Source organism: Euphorbia lathyris, chromosome 2, assembly GCF_963576675.1.
Source record: "Euphorbia lathyris chromosome 2, ddEupLath1.1, whole genome shotgun sequence".
NCBI classification, from domain to species: Eukaryota; Viridiplantae; Streptophyta; class Magnoliopsida; order Malpighiales; family Euphorbiaceae; genus Euphorbia; species Euphorbia lathyris.
Window position 1 is genome coordinate 65,561,766 of NC_088911.1, and position 9,516 is coordinate 65,571,281.

Here is a 9,516-nt window from a genome sequence, read left to right on the forward strand (position 1 = left end):
AGGGATCAAGTGAGAACCCTCCCCTAAGTGAGAACTCACCTTAGGTGAGAACCACCCAAAACTACGTAGTTTTGAGTAGGAAAATTAAGAAAAAATGCTGCTGCTTATTAGGAGGTTGGAACCTAGAACCTGTTCATCTACACTTCATGTTGTTTACCACTGAGCCAATTGCTCTTTTTGTATATTATTGTTTTTTTGTTTAATATTTGACGCATGCACTTATTAATATCGATTAAATATGCATAATAATGAATTATTAATAGAAAAAAGGAAATGTGCATAATAATGAATTATTAATAGAAAAAAAGAGAAATGTGCATAATAATGAATTATTAATAAAAAAAATCCAAGAACATGCTCTAATTTCTTATTTATTTAATTCCTTTATATTTTTGTAATTTATGTTACATAGGAAAATATATTTTTTAAAACATACGTTAGGACATATATTTTAACTTTTAAAACACGAACTATGAAGTTTAGAACGTACGACATATTTTTTAGAACATACGTTATGTTTTTTAGAACATGTGTTATGTTTTTTCAAACATGAGTTATAAATTATATTATAGAACAAATGAAAAAACGATCCAGATATCTACTGATTTTTTAGAACATTATACTTAATTTTTAGAACACAAACTATATATTTTTTAAAACATACGTTATAACATATATTTTAACTTTTAAAACACAAACTATGAAGTTAGAACGTACGACATATTTTTTAGAACATACGTTATGTTTTTTAGAACACGTGTTATGTTTTTTCGAACATGAGTTATAAATTATATTATAGAACAATTGAAAAAACGATCGAAATATCTACTGATTTTTTTAGAACATTATACTTAATTTTTGGAACACAAACTATATATTTTTTAAAACAAACGTTAGAACATATATTTTAACTTTTAAAACACGAACTATGAAGTTTATAACGTATGACATATTTTTTAGAACATACGTTATGTTTTTTAGAACACGTGTTATGTTTTTTCGAACATGAGTTATAAATTATAGGGTAAATAATTTATTAGTCCCTTAGTTTTTACCTAACACACTGTTTAGTCCCCCTATTTTGAAAAACACATTATAAGGTCCCTAGCTTTTGCTAATATTAACCCTTTGGTCCTTTTATTTAGTTTTTTTAGACTTATAATCGTTATATTTTAGCATAAACAGCTAGATATAAAATAACAGAGTAGCATAGTCAACTTGTATTGTAGTGTGGTTGTCCTAAAAGCTAAGATATGTTCGGTTAAAATTCTAAAAAAATAGATAAAAGGACCACAAGGTTAATATTGGCAAAAGATAGGGACCTTAAAATGTGTTTTTCAAAATAGGGGGACTAAACAGTGTGTTAGGTAAAAACTAAGGGACTAATAAATTATTTACCCAAAATTATATTATAGAACAAATGAAAAACCGATTGAGATATCTACTATTTTTTTTAGAACATTATACTTAATTTTTGGAACACAAAATATAAACTTTAGAACATGCGTTATGTTTTTTAGAACATACATTATGTTATTTAGAATATGAGTGTTATAAATTATATTATAGAACAAATGTAAAAATGGTCCATATATTTACTATTTTTTTAAACATTATACTTAATTTTTAGAACACAAATTATAAAGTTTAGAATATATGTAACAATATTTAGAACATCGTCCTTAACATTTTAAAATATAAATTACAAAAATATAGAGAAATTAGAGCATGTTTTTACATTTTTTTCTATTAATAATTCATTATTATGCATATTTCTTTTTTTATTAATAATTTATTATTATGCACATTTAATTGATATTAATAAGTGCATGCATCAAATATTAAACAATGGAAGCTAAAAGGGTCGTAATATATTAAGCAGCGCGACACATAATATACAAGAAAGACAATTGGCTCAGTGGTAAGTAGTGTGGAGTATAGATGCAGGGTCCCAGGTTTGATCCTCCTAGACAACAGCATTTTTTTTAAATTTCCTTACCCAAAACTACGTAGTTTTGGGTGGTTTTCACCTAAGGTGAGTTCTCACCTAGGAAAGGGTTCTCACAAGAGTCATCTCCTATATATATATATATATATAAGAAAAACGGACAGCAGTCCGGGTTGCGCCGCGAGGCAGCAACCCGAACTGCTGTTCGCGGTTGCTGCCTCGCGGCAGCAACCGTGGGTGGCTGGGCGCCGCTGCCGTAAGGCAGCGGCGGCCAGCCGTGGCGCTGCTGCCAAACGGCGGCGGCGCCGTGAGTCTCGGGCCCCCTTTGCGGGCCCGACACGAGAGGACCTCTATTTTATTTTTAAAGTTGTTTTTAAAATAAAACTGAGTTTTAAATATATATATATATATATATTTCAGAAATTAATAGTTTTATGTTTTGATTATCGAATGAAAAATTTATTTAAAAGTTTGTTTTACTATTTGTAAATCAAAAGTATTAAATGAATTGAAATCAAAATAATTGGGACATGCATAATTAAATTTTTGTATAGTTGTATTAGTATAAAAGGTTAATATAGAAGATACGAAACTGTTAGAGTTAAAATTGGATGAAAGTTAATTTGATGTGTTAATGTGATTAACCTAAATATTACATAAAGTATTTATGTAATCAACCAATTAAATTTATTTAATTGAGTCTATGCATGTTTGGAGTTATGGACATATTTGGACCCTATTTTAGCCTTTTGGTATTTTTGAAATAGGGCCTGCGAGTCCTGCCTTTCTACTATCTGTTGTAATTTATCCTCTCATCTAATTCCCTTCAATTTAATTGAAGTTTTCTTAAGTAGAATAGAAATTAATATGTAATTTCAAAGCGCCATGGAGAAGACGGAGGACCTAAAGAGAAATATGTAATAGTTAGTATTTTCCTTAGGGGTGGGCACGGTTCGGTTAACCGGTCCATTAGGCAAAAAAATTAACCAAACCGTTATCAACGGTTTTTTAACCATCCAAACCGAAACCGGTCCATATCAATCGGTTAACCATCAATCAGTTAACCATTAATTTCGGTTAGGTTTTTCGGTTAACGGTTTTTAACCAATTCTCACTAGATAACAAAAAATCGACGGTTAAATTTTTACCCAAACCTAATTTTTAAACAATATTAAAATACACATAATTTCAAAAATTCAAACGAAACGAATGCATATAAAAGTTTAGAATTCAAACATAAGTACCGAACTAAAAAACAATCCATCAAGTTTACATTTAAAACATAAAAAAATGTAAATAATATTTCGTCAAAGTACTTATTACAATATATAATCTATGTTATATATTTATATTAATCTATATTATAATCTATGTATTTATATTTATATTTGCATTGCCTTTGTCGTTAAATGGCCTATATTTTTTTTAAATTTATATTTATTAAATGGTTCGGTTAACCATTAACCGCGGTTTTTGAACACTCTAACCCTAAACTGAAACCGAAACCAGTACCTATCTATTTTTTTAACCATTAAGAAAACCATCGGTTCGGTTAACCACTTTTTTCGGTTCGGATTATCGGTTTTCGGTTCGGTTACCGGTTTGACCGGTTTTTTGCCCACCCCTAATTTTCCTAGGTTTGGCCTTTTATTCCGTCTCTGGCTCGACGGAATAATTTAGATGATATGTCCATAACGCCAATGTATGTGTCTGATGTATGCTAAAGCAAATCAAGACTAAGTTAGATTATGAGACTTAAAATAAAAATCCCTCACTAATTAAAAGTTAAGTAAATAAGCAAGTTATTAAAATCGGTTGCCCCTCCCTAATATTATAATTCAGCCGGCAGTACTGGAGGCCTTTGGGTTGTTGAGCAAACTCAAGCTCGGGGTCTTATGGTAACACCTGAATTATCGAAAATCGTTCTTTCATGAATATGGGGTAATACTTAAATTAGATTATGATAATTGGATGAGCAAACTCATATTGTCATAAACTAATGGGCAATATGGTTGGGATTAATGTGAATAGCATATTAGTTACTAATGTGGTTAGTAACCCAATAACCTAGGAATCACATCAAAGATGTGATTGATTACATGAATCTACCTAACAAATGAGACTAGCTTGTTGAGCAAACTCAAGGTGAAATCTCATGAGTTAGGATCCTAGTTCACTAAAGGATTTGCGAAATTCTTCGAATTAATATGGAGGGCTATTAATTTGGCAAAATAGCGGGAGCAATCTAAAATAAACAAAAGGACTATAATTTTAGATTGATGTATTTTAAAGCAAATGAATAACATACGCTTACTCTTTCTCACTCTCAGGTTATATTAAAACACTCTTAAAATCATGACTAAAACCAATCTGCAAAATATACTTACCGATAACAAGTTGAACGGTTCAAACTTCACTGACTGGTTTCGTAACCTCAAAATCGTTTTGAAGTTCGATAAGATAGGGTATGTACTTGATACAATGATACCCCCTATCCCAGCTGATGATGCTCCCATCGAAGAAACTGATGCTTACCAGAAGCACAAAGCTGATGACGATCATGCGGGATGCATCATACTTGCATCGATGACACCGGAATTGCAAAGGCAACATGAGGAAATGGATGCCTATTCCATCATCATGCACCTAAAGGAGCTGTTTGGGAAATAGACTAGGTGCGAACGTGTTGTCCTCAGATATGACTCTAGCAAGTGTACTAGATACAAGTAATAAAGTGATAAGTCAAGTATCGTATCCACAGGGATTGAGATCAAAATGATATGAGAAAACCGTTGCTGAACATAGTGTGTGTGTAAAGGTATCTTCTTAGTAGGATTGATTGTTTGAGTGTGACAGTTAAGACAAAAGCGTGCTAAAGTTATGAAGGATATGACAAATAGAAGACAGTTTAAAGGATAGAACAGGCTAAGCACTGCCGAACAGGTTGTGCAAGACCATACAACTCTCCAATGAATTTATGACATTACCAATGAAGTCAAAGTACCAGCTTTAATGCCCACTTAAGTCAACTTTCGTGTGTTCTTAAGTTCCTAAGATTTACTAGAGCCAATAGCGTCCTAAAGGAACTTTCTCTCTTGCATTAAGATCAAAGCTGCATTTCCGTTAAGAAAACCTTTGACACAACCATCTAACATATCTGCTTCGAGGTTGCGAGATTGATAGAGATATCAGTGAAGATGCAAGTAGTGTCCTAACATTCATCTATCACATGCATATATGCTGAAGCACAGAAATTAAGATTCTCATCAACACATCATTGGCAAAATACTAAATATTCATTGAAAGAGTTATAAAACTTACATCAATGGCCCGGACTGGCCGTGCCTATTCAAAATGGATTACTCACTCATATCGAGCAGTGAGCAATCAGAAGTTCTTGTTACATTCAGAAACTCCATTGGAGCTCTAACCTACGCCTAAAGAGTGACTTTTATGTTCTAAAATAAAATAAACTAACCGATGATCAACATGCCCTATCTTTCCTTTGCTACATCTATTTAAAGGAGAAAGACCAGGGCCAAAATTGGTACCGAAAAGTACCCAAGAAAAAGAAAAGTACAGAAAAATAAGTCAACACTTTACTAAAACTAAAACAGAGTAGAAAATAATCATTGATCTTTTTGACCCTTGAACACTCAAGGGTCGAAACTTCTTGTCTCATGTTGCTTTAGGAAATGCCACCTGAACACTTTTCCACCTGCTGCCTCTGCCTCTGCCACCTCTGATCTGTCGCTGTCCGTCATCGAGTATCCGGCGTTTAACCGCTGGATCATAGAAAGGCTCCACCCTCCTTGGCAGTTGCGAAACAAGCTGTTTCCAGCGAGTTTGGCTTTTATCAATGCTTATCTACAAAAAGACATTAATCAGTCCTTTTATCTTGCAATATAATGTAAAAACACCAAAATTCTCATATAAATATTATGTTAAACTAAGTCAATTTCATGCCTAACAAATACCCCCAAATTGAACCTTTGCTTGTCCTCAAGCAACAAATTGTAAGAAAGAATACTGTAACAGAAGAGAGTTAGAAATGAAATTTTTTAGAGAATGATAAGGGGAACAGATATTATTTTGCCCAATGAGGAAATTAACAGATGCGTGCTATGATTTTATCAAAGAGTTTAGAGCTTGTTTTAAACAGTGTGTCCTTTTACTCGAGAACTTCCTTAAAGCTTAAAATTTAGACTTCTACTTTCACAAGAAGTTACCAACTCGCCAGACATACCTCGCTAAGGAATGGAATAATTCACTCACTCTCGTATGTCATTTATTTACCATAGGAAAAAGAATTCGATTTCACTCCTCAGCTCATTCACCACACCCTTAGGGTGTGAGTTTGCCTATTGGTCCTGAATCTATGGGTCAAAATTCTTCCAAGCGTAGTCCAAAGGACTTGACAAGGGTTGTAATGTTAGGCTCAGGTTCTGGTTTGACAGTGAAAAGCTATTTTAGTGTATGAATTCTGTCTTTATACAACTTATTTAACCGACACAGCTTTCAACAATCAAAGTGATTTACCCATTACCACATTCAAACAGCCTGTTTTCTTAAAACAACCTACCCTTTCTATTCATATCAATCATTAAAGATATTTCCACCCAAACACAAACTTCCCAGGTTCCTTTCTATCTTATCTTTAGCATTGTCTGCTCAACTGCCTTTGCTGTGTAACTTTAAAAGCACATTATTTCAATTTAAACAGTTGGTTTTGAAGCACAAGACAGAACTCAGGGTATTTAGGAATATCAGTGAAAGGACGGGGTCTCTTTGCGTGGTTTTCAGAAAGAACAGGTTATGGCTCAAGTTGGGTACCCTAAAACGTGAGTGCAAAGCACATGTGGCTTTTTGTGTAGTGGAAAGGGGAACTAAAGCCTTTTTCTTCCTATGCTTGTCAAAAAGAATCTCCATTTCAACAGGGCAAACCAAGGCAAATTCTCCCTAAAGATAGTGAGCGCCGACCCTCTCAGAAAAGAATCAATGCATACTATAGATGCACTCTCAGGCTCGAGTTCTCACTATTTTTGGGGAAATGCAGTAAGACAAGGGTTACTAATTGTGAAAGAAGATTTAAAAAATTGAAAATTTTTTGGAACTTCCTGATTCGGGGAGACAAAATTCAAACAAACAAGTAAAACTAAACAATTCCATCAAAACATGCACAGTCTGTTTAGTGATTCCCATTGAACACAAAACAATCGAATAGATAATGATTAAACAAGGAGATGAGAGAACGAAGAAACGAAAATCACAGAAATCACAAAATCACAAAGGACATTTGCATCAAAGATTCTCAAGGGATATTTGTTCTACATCAAATCACTAGTTAAACAAACTGAATTTTAAAGCATTTATCATGTTATGCATGTATTTATTGTGATACACAACCCCCCACCCCAAATTAAAACAGAACATTGTCCTCAATGTTATAATGATGGCAGCAGATTGTAGATAATTTAAAGCATAACAACACAGGCAGAGCACAGTTGGGTAGAGTAAGGGTGTTAGAGGTTACCAAATGCTAGGACAGCGACAATGTTGACAGATCAGGCGGGCTGGGAAAGAGAGGAGTTAACCTCTCTATCCGCAGCGGCAGGAATGCCCTCCCCTTTCGAGGAAGTTTCAGCATTAGCCTTAGCAGGTGTTTCAGGCATTTTTCTTACCGGAATCTTGACAGAAAAACCGGATGGACTCTCCTTGCCATGCTCCTCAATACAGATTGTTTTGAGCATGTCGATCGATACCTCATGTGACTCATACTTTTGCTCGAGTGCAAATATCATCTCACGGTTGGCTTGGTTTTGAGCAAACATGGCATTGAATTTGTCAAGGATGTCCTCGCTCGAAAGCTTTTTATAGAAGTTCAGATCCTTTGGCAGCTCGACCTGTTCAGAATCCGATGAGACCGACACAGTTGGTTCACTTTTCCTCTTCCGGCTTTCAACTTTCCTTGAGGCAACAAAATCCGACATCCAAACCCACTTCCCGTTCACCATTTTACCAAACAACATCTTCTGTAGGCTCTTTAGGTCAATCTGGTCTGGATGGTTCACAATAGTGAGCCGAGAGTGGTCCTCAGGCTTAAAGACTCCAATAGATTCCGCAATTCTAGTGACAATGCTCCCGCAGCAGATGAGCGATGAGTTCTTCTTACAAAAAGCACTGATGTACTCCCCAAACCAGTAACCTAAGTTCATTTTTGGCCTAATTGACATGCTCCACAAAGCTATAAGGTCTGCATGCGGCATAGTAGCTTGATTTTCTCGGGCAAAGATTGTGTCGGACACCAGCTTGTGCAAGTAATGAACAACATAATCATCAATATTTGACGCCTTGGAGACGCTCCCGTCATAATGTTGCTGACCTGTAAGAGAATTCCAGAAGGCAGTAGGGTCAAAGACATCAGGGGTCTTGGTGAATGCTTCCTTGTAGCTCTCGGACTCTAGGTCATCATCATCCGCATCACCTAACATTTGGTTAAACAGGTTGAGCGAAGGCCTCTGAGTGTGACCCATAAGCCTGAAACTCAACTTCCCTTCTTCTTCAGGATCGGTGATCTCAGCATCGTGCTTGGCGGTAGCCAGGAACTCTAGCGTCAGTTCTTTGTATGCAGGCTCTTTCATCTCAAAGAAGCAGCCGAAATGGCCTGCCTCCATGAGCGTGCGCACGCAATCTTCAAGCTTTAGCCGCCTCAAGGTGTCCCAACAAACTGTTCTTATGGGCCCGAAATCAAGTTTGGCCAGATCTTCGTAGTACTTTTGCACCTCAGGATCTTTGAACTGAGAGAGCTTTTTTACTAGCTTTTCATCCGGAACGAAAGCGACCGTGCTTGGTTCCGTCATTTTTCCCTTTGCTTTTTCCTTCTTGGTCGACCCCTCGACTTTTACGTGTTTGCCCGAACTTCTAGTTCTCATCTGTAAATCAAACTAAATAGGAACTTTTGCACCGTGTTATGAGAGAAACAGAAATCTTGGTAAAGGTGAGGGAATAGTACGTAAAGAAAAATTTAAGGTAACCAGCAGTCTACGTCCTTTAAGTAGAAAGGAGGAGACAGATCTCTTGAGCTACCGCCCTAAAGACCGTCTCCTAATCTGCCACCTGGATGAAATAGATGATTACCCCAGGCGAAAAGACGCAAGGGTACAATAAATCTTGCATTTACGGCAAGCTATCTACTTTATATTTTTCCGAGGGGACGATTAGGCTGAAATTACCACCTAAAGACAGTTGATTTGACGCGTCCCATATCTTCTCTTTTTTTTTTGAATTTATTCCCCCCAAAACTATTACGACCTAACTCCACATCCCTCTAAAGGTTACACAAGCAAAACTAAAAACTTCACTCTTATTGACAAGGGTAGAAGTTTTACATTTTTCCTTGCGAAGATATTGATTAAAACCATGGTTAAAGCAAAAATCAGACAATGTAATTGTTATCAGGTTAATGACTTAACACATGATGAGGGATTAATAAAGTAAAAAAAACTTGTTTGGAGGGGTACTTTCCTGCTGCAATTAGTGTTTGCAGCGAACACCCTGTGTCTCTGTTC